Source organism: Passer domesticus, chromosome 1 (genome assembly GCF_036417665.1).
Source record: "Passer domesticus isolate bPasDom1 chromosome 1, bPasDom1.hap1, whole genome shotgun sequence".
NCBI lineage: Eukaryota > Metazoa > Chordata > Aves > Passeriformes > Passeridae > Passer > Passer domesticus.
In genome coordinates, this window is record NC_087474.1 from 48,221,426 (window position 1) to 48,238,499 (window position 17,074).

At 39.3% G+C, this 17,074-nt stretch overlaps 1 long non-coding RNA gene across 3 annotated transcripts; it reads left to right on the plus strand.

Moving 5' to 3' along the window:
* Positions 1-1,073: 1,073 nt before the first annotated feature.
* On the plus strand, positions 1,074-16,802 carry LOC135299699 (uncharacterized). 3 transcript variants are annotated; one of them, XR_010361655.1, is made up of 6 exons: positions 1,074-1,207; positions 1,435-1,505; positions 3,726-3,864; positions 4,323-4,386; positions 14,914-14,990; positions 16,039-16,802. It is a non-coding gene; the product is annotated as an uncharacterized LOC135299699 (long non-coding RNA). The 3 variants fall into 3 exon arrangements; XR_010361653.1 differs by lacking the exon at positions 1,074-1,207 and having other exon boundaries at positions 1,258-1,505; XR_010361657.1 differs by lacking the exons at positions 1,074-1,207; positions 4,323-4,386 and having other exon boundaries at positions 1,258-1,505.
* The last annotated feature ends 272 nt before the right edge of the window (positions 16,803-17,074 follow it).

A 17,074-nucleotide genomic window follows, 5' to 3' on the forward strand; every position in this document is an offset into this window, starting at 1 on the left:
GCAGCATCCTTGGTGTCTGACTGCCATTCTATGGGGAGCATCATATGTGGATCCTGCATCTTATCAAGGACTCTTTTATTTCTTCATTTCTGTTATGAAGCTTATAACAGTCTTGATGGGATCAGTAATGTTGAATGCGTATTCTTTCAGCTCTTCTCTTTTTTTCTGCATTATTACAGGCAAGAATCTCAATTGGGTTTTTATTTTTTACCTTCAGTAAGCATGAAAAAAGTACTACCAATACCCTCTTTTTTGATCCCACCTCTTTTGTCAACTCAGTAAGAGGATTTGTCCTTCTTTCTTTTCTGTGCAGTGCAATGTCTTCACAGACCTAAAATCCTAAATGCTGCCAGATGTTCTGTTTCTGTTTTGCAGAGCACACTAGTAAGTGTGCTCTCATTTGACCAACCACTGGCAGAGGCTTCTCTTTCAGACCTCTAGCAGTGCCCCAGAGCTAAAAGGTCACATCTTAGCTATTCTTTTCCAACTCTGCATTCTTTCACCTGCCATCTCATCCTCCAAATCCCTTGCTCACATCTATATAGGAAGGTCACAGTCCAGCTTGACAAAGGTACACACAGCAACATGGAACAACTCATCCAAAATGTTGTGATGCACATATAAAGGCACTTTTTGCTTTTCAGGTCTCAATCTGCACTTTAAGGGACATGGAAAAGTTCCTGTACCACAATGTTTGTTTGCAGCTGATTCTCTCCAGCACACTCCAGACCTGGAGAACAGACTTTTTGCCCAGTATTTTCACTCCTGCTGCCTTCAACCACTTCCAAACCAATCATTATCACATACATCAAAACCTTTTCATCTGAAGTTCTGACAGATTTCTGGAGACAGGTTGGGGGCTTATTCATTTAATAGACACCAGGGAAGACCAATTCCAGGTTTAAAAATCTCTGAGTAGCTTAAATGAAGTTATTTTTTCCCTGCTTAATCCTTAAAGCCAAAATAGCACTATTTTCTTAATAGCTTACCCCAGCTTGTTTTCTTTCAGAAGCAGCAGCACTTTAAGTAGAGAGCCCACACCGTAATAATTTACTTGGGGAGAACAGATGGAATTGGAGAGGGTCAAGGCTGAGTTGCATGCTGTGGCTTTTTGTGCGCATTCATCTGTGCTACTTTTCCGTTTTTGACAATGTAATTCTAAGACTATTGGTATTTTTTTCAGACAGCAAATTATAAAGTTAAAAAGGTAACTGTGCTTAGCAAACAGATAGGTCATAAACTAAATTGTACTACACTGTGACTTCTCATTTCTGTTAGAGGGTCCAATTCTTAGTACTTTTAAGGACTTTAGAGAGCAATTTGTGAGGGAAGTGGGGAGAAGATAACTAACACAATTTCGCCCATGCCTTTGTTTTGAAAATTGTTTTCAGTTATATATATAAAGTTATCTGAAGATTGCTCTTCCTCCATCAGCTGCCAGCAGCTTCAAGAAGCCACAGCACAGAAAGGCAAAGGAGAAGTACAGTGGGATCCCAGCCACAAAGGTAAATAATACAGTTCATCCAATAATGATCTTACTTAATATTCTCCACTGGCTTTTCAGAAGGGTCATATTAAAAATAATATAGGCATTTTGGTACAGAAACAAGGCAAATTTCTTCTTCTATTCTTGCCTTCATGTCTAGATTATTTGTAGAGATGAGGAAAGGAATACGTCTGCATAATGCTGCATGTCTCTCAAATACATGTACAAATTGTAAAACTTTTTAAGTCTATGTAAACCTGGTGTTCATCTGTGAGGGTATCTATGTTATCCAGACGTTTGGAACAGGCTGCCCAGGGAACTGGAATGGAAGTAGAAATATTTCAATGACATGTAGATGTAGCATTTATACAAACAAGTGGACTTAGCAATGTTAGGATGAAGATTTGACTCAATGGCCTTAAATGTCCTTTGCAAACTGAATGATCCTCTGATTCTAAAAGAAAGAGGAGCACCAGCATAAGGGCATGGTTTCTTATTGAAAAGGTGTACTTGGTTGTTATAGTAACTTGACTTTTGCAAAGCTCACTTTGGGACATAATAGAGGTCTTTTGCATTAGCAGAGGATCTTTTGAGAAAAGATGTAAAATTATATGTGCAAGATATATAATTTGAGAAATGAAAAAAATCTTCCCTTTGTAATCAAATTAAGGTAGCAAATACTTTCTGAGTCAGTGACAAAAACAATAAAGCATGTAAGTCCAAAAACTTTTTTAAGCTTCCCATAGATACAAATGGAGAAGAGACTTTTTCTGGCTTCTCAGCAGCAGAGGTAGTTTAGCTGTTGGGGGTGTTGAAGTCACACACGTTCAGATTCAATATTCTGCCAACTTCCCTATCATGTAGTTTTCTTAATAGGCAGGGCATGGGGGAGAGGATTGAACATTTTATCAAAAAGACTCATAACAAGGTCTCTTTGGTTGACTTCCAAATGTCCTTTGTAAAGGATCACATGCTTCTTTCCCTACTTCAGAATTTCTTTCTTAAAAAGGGAGATTTAATACACCTAGGGAGACAGGAGCATGTGTGAAAGTCTTGTCAACTGCTGACAAAATGTCTTGGTGCAGACATTAATTTGTACAGTGTACTTGCTTTTGGGGGAAGATCAGTTTCACACTTGTCCTGCTTATTTTTCTCTGACCTTTGAAGACTAATTCAAGATGTATACTTGATTAATTTCATGATTCTATCCAATCTGCACAAAGTGCTCTGTTTGAACACGTGTAATTAGCCATCTTTTCTTTGCTCTGTTCCTATAGCCTGAATGTAATGAGATACATAATGCTTTTCTAATGTGCTAGAAATTTTATAGGGTTTTTAACTGTCAGTTTGATTTGCTGTTACTGTATGTTCTTTTTGTAAATTGATCCATTCTTTCTCTCTCAACACGCCAGAAATTAAACCTTAAAAAAAGCATTCTTTTCATCCACATCTAGCTAATACATAAAAAGTATATATAACACCACCACAGAATACATATGCACAAGCACACACGCACAACATATGTCTAATAAAAAATTTCCTCTCAGTATGCTTCCCTGATGCCATATTTGGGTGTTAAATTCAAGCAAAATTCCCCAGACCAAACATTATTCTCCAGCTCAGATTTGCATATATGCAATCAACAGAGCGGGCAGTCAGCACCCAGTCTCCCACCTTATCCATAACAACGTGTTCTGTTTCTGGGATTAACATCTCAGTTTTGCCCTCAGTTGCACATGCACAAACGACAGGCAATGAATGTCCCCATAGAGGTTAATGAATGTTTCTCTCACAAGAGCTGCAGAAGCAAAGATCTCCAGTCTGGCAGAAGAAAGAACTCTATTTTGATCTGCTTAGTAAAAATGATGCACATATCCGTGCATCTAGATTTTCACTGCATGTTGAACCTGAGATAAAAGCCCTGACAGAAGATTTTGGACACTAGCAACAGGTTTTCTACAGCCTGATTATGGGTAGGGACTACAGGGCTCTTTTTCACAGCTTAACAACAATCTTTCCTGAAACATGACTTCCTTTAAACCTCTCAGAAAAAGAAAATGTCACGGGTATCACAATTATTGTAGCCACATAATGATTAAGGAATCGCCACAACAATCCTGAAGTTCATGCTATTAGGATCAAATAACAAGCCCTTCACCAGCATTATGAGCACTTATGTAAATAAAAGCTCAATTTATTTTTTCAACCCTCCTCTAACAAAAGCCTGCCCTTTCCACAGATCTACCTTCCCACAGAAGCCAGAGAGATACAGCAATCTTTAAACACGATTTGCACAAGATTCTACAGCTTAAGACAACATCAGGAATAAGAAATGGGACCTCCTGATTCGCAGTCTCATGGTCCAGTTCATAGGTCATGTAAGTAAATATATTTTATATGCGTCTGGGAAGAAATATTGGTTCATGCATAAAGTTATTGTAACCTCCTGAAAAATGTTGTAACTTGTGGAAAGGCCAGTAAAGGCACTTAATGAAAGAGACTGCAAATAAATCTCCATTCCTTTGGAATAATGACTAAACAATCAGAAGATTGATTTTACAGTTTAATGTTTAATCAAAATGACTCATGCTCCAAAAAAAAATTCTTTGTCTAATTTTTAATTTGCTCTAAGAAAGATGTACCATTCTGTACATGCTTTCTTGCATGACTCTTCTGCATTTACACCACAAATACTCTGGCCTTCCTCAGGATTGAAATAAGTGTTTTGTCATGATCAGCACTGACTACATCTATGCTGTCTAAGGAGTGAAGGCTTGGCTTCAGCTTAGCCACGTGAAAGATTGTGAAATTATATTGATTTATTCATATTTTTCAGAGGGTGAGGATTAGCTGCCCAGGGGGACTAAACACTGGACTGTTCCCCTATGAAAAATCCAGCAGTAAGTTTGCAAATACTTGTTTGCTTAAGAGAAATTCACATTTAAATACCTCTCATTTTGCTAGGAGAATTTATTTCCAGGAGAACTGAATGAAATTTCTATTTCTACTTTAAACATAATAAACATTTACAAGAAAGAGTTCATCTCAGTGACAATTCTAGGAGCAGTGTGGACCAACGGTTTGTACATTCCTTCTCCAGGCATTAGGAATCTGGACATACATTATGCATACGTGTAACCACGTGTTAAGTCATGGGGTCTTGTAACAGTAAATAGATGTTGTGCATGTTCCTCATGATAGATAAACAATTTTTTTCTCACTGACACTGCTCAGAAAGTAGATAATGCAGAAAGGTTCTTCCAAACCAAAAAGGAAAGAAGGAATTTGGAAGAGGGACTAAAAGAAAGACTATGTACCCTAAAGGAAACAACACTAATCGTCACAAGTCACAAAAATATTTAAAAACTAGGGTTTGTGTGTGTAGCTATCTGCCCAACATACAAATTTGTAACTTAAATTACAATCACAAGCCAAACAGAGTGTGGAGATAGGAATTTAGGCAATTCCAATTGTTTCTATTTGGTTCTAAAATTAGAAGATTAGATTAGAAAATCTGGTTTAACTCATTATATATACAAGTATCTGTCTTTGGTATCTCTTTTGTCCTTCACTGTCTTTCTAGTCTGTTAACATTTAGCTCTCCAGTACCTGCTTCAGTTTTACACAGATGCTTTTCCTGCATTCTTTTGTGTCATCCTGCACCTACCCTCCTTTTTCCATATAGTGTCCAAAATGCGAAGCAAGATTTTATTTGAAAGAGGGCAAAATAATTTGCTTATCACAGTGCTTTGAGATTTTTGAGACAGCTGAAGGCAATATTTCAGAAAATAACTTCAGGTCAATCTTAACACTGTTTTGGCCAGTCTACATAAATACCTCCATCTCTAGAGATTATGTTTCACTTCCAGGTCTAAATATCCCCTCATGGTGTCTGTCCCTCCAAGGCAGCACTAGTGCTGCTTTAGTTGTGTGCATGAGAAGAAGCAGTGCCCTCTCTGACACCTGAATCACTTGCTCGCACCACCCTCTGCATTCTCTTTTCTGGTGCAGCTCTCTGCAGAGGAGGAACCCTCGTCAGCTCCCATTTCTACCAGACATTTTAGCTAAGCTTTAGACCTGGATCTTTTTCTTCCCTAATCTGATCCCACTCCTTCAGGAAATGCTATGGCTTTTGGATTTAAGCATGTTGGCTGTGTTACAGTTCCAGTCTGATATGTGTGTGGCAGAAAATCTGCTGTCATGATTTGCTTAGTTCTCCATTTGTTTTCCTTTCAGCTATAAATAAACAGTGCAAAGGGTATATCTTTCTGAACTGTTCCTCCCTGTCCCATGCCAGGGACAGGAGGAAAGGGATGTGAGGGTGTAGAGAGAATCCATCCACAACACGAGACAGGACAACTGAGAAAACTAATATAGAGGATGGCATATTTTGGGGCAGTTGGTGCCTTCAGGAACAAGATAAGGACAAATGTTTTCTTTTGTCAATTCCTGCAAATGTGATTTCGCTGTCAAAAGCGAGCTGTTCTCTTTGGCACATTAGGAACTGAAAAAGAGTAGAAACACCAGTAGAGAGAAAAGCACTCAGAAAGGGAGTCGGCGGGGGGGAGAACATTAGCTCAGCTCTTTACTACATGATATGTCTTGAAGACAGACCAAAGAGAGGATTATTATTGCCATCTCTGAAGCTAAACCCATCCATGATCTTCATGTGAGAAACACATTCCAAAGTTTTTTTGAGAAGTATTGCAGAGACCACAACTCTTTTGTGACTGGGAGTGACTTCTCAGACGTGAAGTGTTCTGCTAGCAATCCATCAGAAACTAAACAGGCAAGTGTGAAGTGTTGAGGATAGCAAACAAATGTGTTTATGTAGCTGTATGCTGCGCAGCAATGACTGGCAAAGAGAGAATTTACAAAGTGAGGTCTGTATGATCTTAAATTGCATGACCTGGGAACATGCAGCTCCTGGTGGTCTTATGGAAGTCAGGGGACAGGAGCACAGCTCTTCTAGATATCTCCTAAAAGGATTTTTCAAAACTATTCTTCAAGACTGGTTTGGATACCTCTCCTTTTTGCATTACATCAGAACTGTGCAGCTCTGCTTGAACACCTCCCTTCCCTTAAAACCAAATTTCCAGTTGGTTAGAAACATTGCCCACGTTTAAAAAAAAAAAAAAAAGAGACAGCCAAGGTCTCATTGGCAAATTTGGAGGAATGTTCCTTTCAGCACTGAAGAAAAAAATCAGTCAGACCTGCCAGTTACAAGCAGAAGGGATTAGGTCATTGTCCAACAGGAACAATCTACTTAGCTGGACATCACCAAACATTTTTATTTTCACACACAAGATCAGCAATCATTAAGCCAGTACGATTAAACAGTAGAGGCTCAAATGTTTAGCATAGCTACTTTATAATTCTCTCTTTCTGCTAATAACCAAGGGGAAATGAGCTGAAAAATCAATGAATATCATGTCAATTCAATGTGTATCAATGTTGTGACACAGCTGTTATGTAAGATGAGTTTCAGACACAAATAGTATAAACTTTTCATGTTGAAGCTAGGGCACTTAGCTAACACTTTGGAAAATAACACTCAAGTTAGAGTAACTGTAGATGTTGGGGAATAAAGGAAAGAGGACTCTCCAGTCAGTCCTTTCAGTCTCCAGATTCTGCTAACTGATTTCTGCTAACAAGATAGAAAGGCTTTAGAATTATTATCATTATCTTTAATTCATAAAACCACTGCTGCAAGGGTTCTATATTACCCTAAAAAGCATGAGATTTTATAAAACTTGTCTATACTTACAACAAAACTTCCTACCAGAAATTGTATTGGTCCTTTCCTCCCTGTGGCATACCAATTTCTCAGGTCTATCAACTGCTCAGCCATTCAATAATCCAAATAAATGTCTGCTTAGGTCCACTGATCTTTCTCATTTTTGAGCTAAGACAGGTTTGAGGACTGAGTTAAGCTTGATTTCCCTGATGGATGATGTGAGGTCCATGCCCCAAAACAAGTTTCAGAAAAATTCTGTATTTGGCTTAAGAGTGAGTATTACCCATATTGAAACCTCAGCATTTCAAGCTGTGCAGAAAAATGAAGTTTGCATGCATAAAGAACAAAAAAACCCCTACTTCCTAAAATCTGTAAAATGAGGGAAAAAAGAGAATTCCTGTGGTTGTCTTGCTCGTTTCTTGACTGACTGATATTTGTTGTTACAAAGTAGTACACAGAGGATTAGCCAGAGCAATTTGTTGATCACACAGGCATCCCACGTTCAGTGCTGTTCTCCATTAATGGACTAGTGGACTAGCAGAACATGAATAACAGGGCCACACACTACTGACTGCTGTGTACAAAGCTTTCACACTTATAAAAGAGTAATGACCAGAAATAGGAGGAAATAAGCAACTTTATCTAGACTTTTTCAAGTTAAAGGAACACCAAGATATTATTACACTCTTATTACACTATGCAAGTGAAGCAATGTTTACATAAAGGATCGTGCCCCAGAACATGAACTACCTGCTGCTGAAAATTAGAAGAAAAGTTCTACTGAGAATCTAATCCTTAACTGACTGTGAAAATATTTCTTGCACCTTTCACATAGGCATCTGTCTCTGTGCACCCTGAGAGGACACTATAATCTAGCTATAGCAAATGTAAGCTACTGATAAATTATTTTCCTTATTCTAAGTGATTCAGTGAGACCATAGCCTAAAAATTTCAGAAGCATCTTTGTGTGCTTTCTTGCCAAACCATTGATCTGATGGGTCAGTACCCAACTGTCTGTGCCTTGCTTTCTTTTTCTAACAGCTGAATCTTTTCTCATAACAACAAATCCTACAACAGACCATGCAGAAGTGCTTGGAGAGCCATGTAACATGCAAAAACACCAGTCTGGTGTGACATTTCTTTGTAGTTCCTAAGTCAGTTCTAAAATGCCCTGCTAAGTTTTTCAATTAAGGTCTGGAAAAACAAGATGCCCTTGCTGAAAATGTAACCCACTCACAACATGAAGGACAGGGGTGATAAGGGGTGTTGAGTAATGTCCCCATAAAAGACTTTCAAGCAGCTATGCCCACATAGCAAACTTATTTATCTGCTGAAAATAAACAATGACACTTGTCTATACAAATTGTGTGTGCTCTTCAGATAACCAAAAGGTGTTTTATTTGTCAGGCCTGCAGAAGCTGACAGTGGAAAACCTGTTCCTTCCTCCTTATCCTTTCCCTTCCATTCCCATTCCTTATCCTTTCTCCAGCAGGAGCTTCCTCAGAGCCAGTACTCTCTTCCCCGCATAAGAAAAACTGAAAATATGCCTCTGAATAATCTCCATCTCTTTTGATTTTGTCTGTTCTTCACTTTAAATTCTTTCCCCTTTCCCCTTGATGTCCCTTAATCTTTTTCAGCCCTTACTGGTCTTGCTCTTTCTTACTCCACCTCTGATTGCTGCACACCCAACTGCTCAGACATTATTTTCCATGTCCCAGCTTACCAAACAGCTGAATCTGACACTTCTTCACCCTTCCATGAGCCTTGTTTCCCATCCATCATCTGCCTAGAAAAGGCAGGTTAGTAGCTACCACTTCTTGAGGCTGTGTTTCCTTGTAGGAGTTTTTTTCACATTTTTTCTTTTCTCCCAGTTCCTATGCTGTGCACTCAGTTTGTTGTCTGTTCCAGAGTTGGAGAAACCCAAGAGGAATGGTGGATAACATCCCATAAGAAGAGGCTGAGTGCAGGTCTGTCTTCAATGCACACAGAAAAGCACCTGAGAAATCAGTCACTGAAAGACTTATGATGGAGATATTTCACAAGCCAGACAAAAGGCTTCAGAGTGCTTAAACCTCAGCTGAAAAGTCAGGCAGGTTTTCTTCCCAATATTGACAAGCAGGTAACCAGCAATGGAAAGGTATCTCCATTCCATTTAAGCATCTTCCCTTTCCATTTAGCCATTGAAAGGTATCTCATCTAATAAGCGCAAGAAGCTCTGATTTAGACAGGGACACCTTTGCAAGATCAAATCAGCCATTAAAACACCCCCAAATCTCCAAAAACCTTAAGTCTCATTGATTAATAAAAAAAAAAATTCTACCTGAAAGCTGTCTAGGAGAGAACATGTCACAGGGGAGAAATAGTTGTCACAGAAATCTGCAGGAAACAGACATCACCCCTGCATCTTTTTGACAGAAGTTCAGTATTAGTCTACTCCTACCTCCATTTCATACTAGATACTTTTGAGATGGGTTTTTTAAGTATTCAGCCTTAATACCACCAGTAGTTTAAGACCATAAAATGAAGAAAACAAACCAGGGCTCTAGCCAAAGTCTTTATGTTTTTTCTCTCTACTATTAGGTTGTTTTTTTTTAAATTGCATTGGATAGTCATTTAAAGTTATCATACAAACTGAGGAAAAAACCAGTCATTTCTTGTCTCTTGGTATTTCCCTTTAGAACATGGACACAGTTTTATGTACCCTGAGTACATAAAACATTGCCAAAAAAATGCTACATTGCAGGTAAATGTTATATATACACAATGTTATATATACACAAAATGAAATAATTTTGTTATTCATCCAGATGACATAAAGCCACATTGCAACATTTTTGCTCCAATTAATGACACCATTTCACAAGAACTCCCATTGACTCTAACTGGAGTATTCAATTAGAGCTGACTCCATATATGCTGTATTGCAGCCAAGGGTTGCATTGACTTCCCATTTCAAATCAGCCCTTGCTAAAATAGTCCAGAATGAGGAGTGTCAGAAATCAGCTAAAAATGAGGGAGTTATGGGAAGTTAACCCCATTTCTATCCCCACATTGTGAAAGGTCCCTGGCTGAAACCAGGATGAAACAGGATGAAACCTATGCATCAGATGATTAGGGTGAAATCAACCATTAAATTAAGAGAAAGAGACCAAAAGGGAGTGGACGAGGTATTTGTTTTCCTTTGTATTATGAGTCACTATCCTCTTTTAAGGAGTGCACCTAATGTCTTTGCAGGGAGCTATGACACCAAGGACAACCACAGTCATTCTTCTTTCCTTCCTGTGGCAGGTGGCAATTTTGAGATCCTCTTCTACTCTTGTCCTCAAGTGAGTCTTGTGGGTAGTAGGAAAAATTCTGGATATCACCAAGTACTCTCACACTCAGGGAGACATTCTGATTATTTTGGAACTGGAAAAGAGAATTAGACCTAATCAAAACTGGTGTTTCTAACTGTGGTTGTATCTGTATGCAGTCTATGCAGCACTACAGAAGAGGATGGAGTAGTTTGAGATGCTGTTGTGTGATCTGTTTGCTGGGGTTTATTGGAAGAGCTTCTTTCCTGTTCTATTTGGTGTAACTGACAAAATGAAGCCATGGTTAAAAAATAAACCAGCTCCAGTCGTCAGGAGCATTGTAATGAACACTCACATCTTGACAGTTTTTCACAGCTTTCCAGTGTGGGAGGAGAGTGCTTGCCACTAGAGCTGTAAATATAGTTTTTAGAGAAGATTCCTGCTACTTTCTGGCCTACATGCATTTGAGAAACAAAATTGTGTATGGGCATACTGAATTTTTGAACAGGACATTGTAAAAATTTGAAACAACAAGGAAATTAGAGCTCAGAAATCACAGAAAAATAAAACTCAATCTAAGCAAAGAAAAAATTAGTAGAAGAGGCAGAGGCATATTCAATATAGAGAGCTGTTAAAGCAAGGATAACGGCTTTACAAGGAGATTTTAATTCAAAAGGATAATGAAAAAGAAAACAAAGAGGTAATAATCATCCATCCATCTCAGCACAAAGAGTTGTTTTATACTGCGTGTGACAATTTCATCTGTGATATAATTTGCCAAACATATAATATTCCTGCTATTAATATGCATTTGCCTGCAATGAGGAACAAGATCTGAAGTATAAATTGGAATATAGGTTTTTTTAAAAATACCTAAACTACTACTACTTGAGTCTGCAAGACCAGCAAAAAAATTCCGATGAAGTACTTACAAAGGAGACAACAAGAGGCCACAGAAATGTCAAATGCAGCACCTTTTACGTGATATGCTCCAGCCACCCAGCAGCACTGCAAGCTGCCAAACCAAGCCTGAGCAGAGAGGAAATCACAAATGTTATCACATCATTTCAGTAATATGCACCAGTCTTGACTTGAAAGAGGACAGTCTTGGTGCTTATCAAGTCCTTAAAATTTTGCTCACATTAACAGTAAGACAGAAGAGTGGAGGCATCTTTCTCAGTGCTGACTTTGGGAAAATTCAGATTTTAGAAATTCAGTGAGTTTACTGATAAACCCTTCAGTGTTTTTTAAACAACTACTTCTGCTTAGGTTGTCAATATTCTAATCAATATGTCAGAGGGCAAATGCCTTGTAGCAGACCAGTTGTACTTAACGCAATTCCTCCAAAATAAGTAAGTAGCCTTCAATCATTTCTCACTATATATAGGTTAGCCCTCAAGAAAAATTGCATCTAAATACCTAATGTGTATGTGTGACCTAATTCATAGTAATGTTTCTGAGGAAAATGTCAGAAAACAAAAAAAGCTACTGAAATCTGAGGTCCAAGTTCAGCAAATCATCAGGCAAGTTCTTAAGTCCATGCTCTGCTAATAGCTTTCATTTACATTTTGATATCAAGTAGTCTTAAAAAAAAAAGGAAAAAAGTTGAAGACATCACAGCAGTGTAATTTTCTTCAATCATACTATCTCCCCTTGAGAACAAAATCACACTGAGAATCACGAGAGCCATGCGAGTTATGATAGTAGTGAAAATCCCTCTCTTTCACTTTCTCCCAATAGGTATCAAAATAAATTGTCTACTACACTTTGTGGGCATAATCCACTATTACTTTTACAGTAATGCTGAAGGACTCTGTAGAGGAAATGTTAAACACAACAGTGTCGCTTTTACAAGCTCTGGTGCTGTGGATGCACTCACTGCTTATTTCTTTGGGTTCTTGAAATATCACATAAAAATATATGGATGGCTCCCTAGGTTCACTCCAGAGATTCACCTCATCTGTAGCCCGCTTTCAGACGACTGCCAGAAGAAGATCATGGGGGAAATAGAGCTGTAAAACACACATGCAGCAGGGTGATCCTTCCCCTGGCACACCTTCCCACCTTCTAGCTTCTTTAAGCAAAGATAGATTTTGAATGGTTGTTTAAAAAAGCCAGATTTCACAGTGGTGAAATCCCATGTGTGGTGTTTTGACAACCCAGTTTGTAACCTCTGATCTAACCCCAGCGTGGGTAAGAAGTATGACACAGTGATTTAACACTGCACATTTTCTCAGTGAATCAGCATATATATCCAGGATAGGAATTTCTTGGCCCTCAAAATTATACTACAAGCAGGATACTTAGCACCAACATGTAATTCATTGTCCCTTCTCGGGCTGTGTATCTTTGACTCTTTGCTTAAGACAGCACCTTTTTATACTTCCATCTATTAACTCTATTTTGAATGCAGGAGATTCATGTTCTTTTCTGTCTTTACCACTGGGGGAAGAAAATAAGACCTAAGTCATCCTCACTGCCTTCAGTAGGATTGCTCTTCCAGATCTCTGTGGGGGTCTGCTGCTTACTAAGAGAAAAACCAATATTCTCCAGATGACAGGGCCTCACAGACAGAGTTGTACAGTGGGATGTAGGTTAAATCACAGCTCAGAATACATGGGTCTTCATCTTGGCTCTGCTATTTGCCTTCTGGGTGACCAAGGTTGAAGCATTTTGCTGTGTCTCAGTGACCCACTCAGTAAAAAGGATACAGATATTTCTTGTGAAGTCTTTTCTGATTTATGCCTTCCATAGCAATGGTTTCTGCTGGCATATGCTCCCACTCTTTATTCCAAGGCTTGTTGAGACCCCTAAGATATGCAATGGGACTAGATGAAAAATATAAGAAAACCATAAGAGTTTTACAGACTATGAACTGGACAGTCACCATCTGCATTCTGACATTAAAAAGGAGACAATCTTGGTGAATTGTGGTTGAAAAAAATTAAATATTAAGAAATCTGAAAAGGTAGTGAAAGGAAATGAACTCACCATGCTCAATATAACACAAAGTTTTGATGGAGGTATAAAAGTCTGTGGGTCTTCTAATGAATGTATCATATTTTCATGCTCATTTATTTTATGGGAGTTTAGATGGAGGGGTCGCAGGGGAGATTGTTTATTTGGTGTTCATTTGTTGGTTGTTCATTTGGTTGGTTCATTTGCTGTTGTTTGGTTTTTAGAATTGGTTCAAATGCATAAACTGAAAAACTAATCTGGAAAAATTTTAATTATTTAAACAAATCACCATGATAACTTTATGCCATTCTAAGCTTCTGCCTCCAGTGCCAAAACTTCAAAAGATTATTTCTTTCCTTTGGTTACAGAGCATTAATAGATGTCCAGTGAATGCAAGCAGTGGGGATAAAGGCAACACAGATACACAAAAGCCGTGGGAGATTAAATGTTTACAGAAATTTTGCTGGAACAGCAAATTATTCCATATATATTTTGTGAGAATTTGTGATATTGATGTGAACTGGAATAAACCCTGAAATTATGCATTTAGCCAGCCTGAAGAAAAGGAAGCATTTTGAAAACAGACTTGAAGACGCTCATCTCTCCCATATTTTTGCAATATGTGATTGAACCTACCATAACAGCCTTACTGTGGCTTTGCTAATTAGCTACCCTTCAGTAGCACACTGTCTAATGAGAACATCAACCTTAGAAGTCTCTCACAGCAAAGATGTTTCAGAAAGCTGTAGTGAGATTTGCTATTAAATGTGCCTTTCTTAATTCATCTCATTAAGAGCCTAAACAGAAAGGATATCTAGCTCACCATCTACCCTTTTCCTGTCTTCTGCACATCCTGTCTTTCCTCCTGCTGCTCCATGCATGCTTTGGGGAATAATGCTGCCTTTTTTTAATTGCACATTGCAGGGAAGAATAACTCAGGTTTCAGTGGGACCTCAGGTGGTGCCAAGCAGCAGCAGCAGCCAAGGCTAAGCTGAAAGTAGAGGTATCAGGATGAGATACAGAGTCCTTCTGCCTCACCTGGCTCAGCAAAGCTGCTTAGTCTGCTCTACTGTGAGGGACAGCACTTTGGTGAGGAAAACATCAGGTTCTCATATGTAGGCAGGAGCAAATAAACCTGAAAAACAACATCAGGTAGGAGCACAGCAGAAAAGCTGCCAGGTGGGATGCAGGGAGGGGGAGTGTTGAGCTAGGGGGGAAGATTAATTAATTAAAATCCTTCCATATCAGGAAGCTGTAAGTATCCTTGTGCTCTGAAAGGGTGAAGCAGTCCTACAGACACTTTTTTTCCCAGGCTTTGCTGCTTCAAAGCCCCACAGTAGAAATCTGCACAAGGGCTGCCCTGAAAATGAGGGCAAACTGGGCGTTGGGCAGAGTCTGGCACCATGAAACTTGTTTCTCTCTTATCTTCTCTTCCATAGGAGATGCCAGGTGCTATGGACTGAAGCACAGCATGGCCTAGCAAAGAACTGTGCTGGTTATAGTGCAGCAAGGCAAGGTAATACAGTAAAATTGAGTGCTTTTTGAAGCAAGCTATGTTACTGCCAGCTCTTTAAGTAGAGTGCAGAAACTTTGTTAATAGGGATGTTTTAAGCTGAGTTTTTTGGGAAAGGACTCTGCTTTCCCTCAGGTTGTATCATCAGATTTACTTTTATGCTATTCTGAATATCCCACTCAAGTCTAAGAAATTCCATGGATTACCTCTTTCCTCTGGATCTGGTGTATGATTGTTTGTCCAATTAACACAGGTAGTGGAAAAGACCCAAATCCACAAAGCAGAATAATTACTAGAAAAAGATTCCTGAGGATCCCAAAAGCTTTGAGGAGAGTTGTGGGAAGCAGAAAACTCCAACACCATGCATGATGGTATGAACAGCCCACGGCAAATAATTTTTTAGCAAGTCAGCATTTCCAGTTTTCTCTCATTATACGGTGTTTGACATGACTTGTCTCTGAAACAGAAAACCCCAGATATGAACAAGGATTAGCTGAACTACACTGCCATAAACCTAGCCTACTTTAGGTTGTGTTGAGCTCTGGGAAGCTGTAGATGTATTATACCCAGAGCAAGCAAGGCTGAAGATCCGTGCTGCAGGAAGAAGGGAAAAGGAAGGAGATGGTAAGTTGGGAAGAGGTGGTTGGCAATGCCACAGCATTGAATGAGAAGTGCCAGGCAGCTTTGGTCCTCTGGAGGATCCTGTGGGCTTCATAGATGGCAGCTTTTCGTAGGAATCCCTCCAATGACCTCTCACCTCGAGGGGGTGGGGGACTTGAGGAGTATGAAGATGGTTTTTCTCCCCTGCAAATAGGATCTGCAAGTCAAAGTGCCAGTGCTGATAATGCCAAGCGCTGCTGAAGCCACCAGCTTTGTCTCAAATAAAGACGTAACAAGTGGCATGGAAAAATCGTCCCTTAAGAGACTTAAAGAGCTGCAGTTTCAGCAAGCTACTTTCTGAAAGGCAGCACACTGTTTGTCTTATCATCTGGAGACTTAAAATCACAACTGTTGTCTCCTGAGCAGTGTTTCTCTGTTCTCTCCTCTTTAGCTGCCTCTCCCCGGTGACAGGATGATCCCAGAGAGCCCAGCTCTACCACGGGCACGCAGCCCATCCTCATTTCTCTCTCCCTCCTGACACCCTCCAGCAGACTCTGGGGGCTTTTGTTTCCCTGTGCCTCCGGTGATGCTCAGTCTCCTCCCTGCCTCCTGCAGCTCCAAGCCTGCACTGCAGCCAGACTGCATGCTTCATTCCACAGGAGCAGCTGTGACACAAATCAAACAAGGAGACACAGAAGATTTCACAAGAAAGACCAAAAAACAGAAAAGAGGAATCATTTCCAGAAGTGGTTAGTTTTAATGCCAAAATGAAGTGTGGAGCCTGTTTTGGCAGCAGAACCTTGGAAAGTGAGACATTCTCAGAAGTTGCCCTGCAAATTTAGCCTCTATGCCAAGCTTTACCTTGTTTCTTCCAGGTGTGTTGAAGAAATTTGTTCCTCTGTCTCTTTGCCTGACAGCTGCATCACTAACTGGAAATAAGATATGGGATCTCAATTGCCATTGGCACCTCACTTATTGAACACTTACTTTATTTCCTGCAACTAGTACATTACACTTGGCATTCAAAATGTGGAGAAAACAGGTCCAATTAAAGAAAACAACACTCAAACTGATTCCATTAAAACCCTCAAAATATAAAAGAATATTTTAGCCACATAGCAAGAAGGAATAAATCATCACCCTCTTAACAGAACCATAATTTTGTCTGCCTCCACTCACACCATCTGTACTAATGAAATATTTTAGACAAAACCACATCCCATGAACATGGCAGACGCAAATCCACCCCTCTGATGACAGGGAGTGCATAAACCAATTATTTTCATATCGCACTACTGGCATATCTCAATAAACCTATCTAATGCAACTACTTCAAACACGGTAAGGACTATTACATTTCACTGCACAGTCTCCATCTGAAAAGGTTATTGTTGTTACAGTTTAGATGTTACTTCACTTAGCTCATCCTATGAGAGATGCTAGATGCAAAAGTGGAGATTATTACCAAGATAACCCCTCTGTCAGTC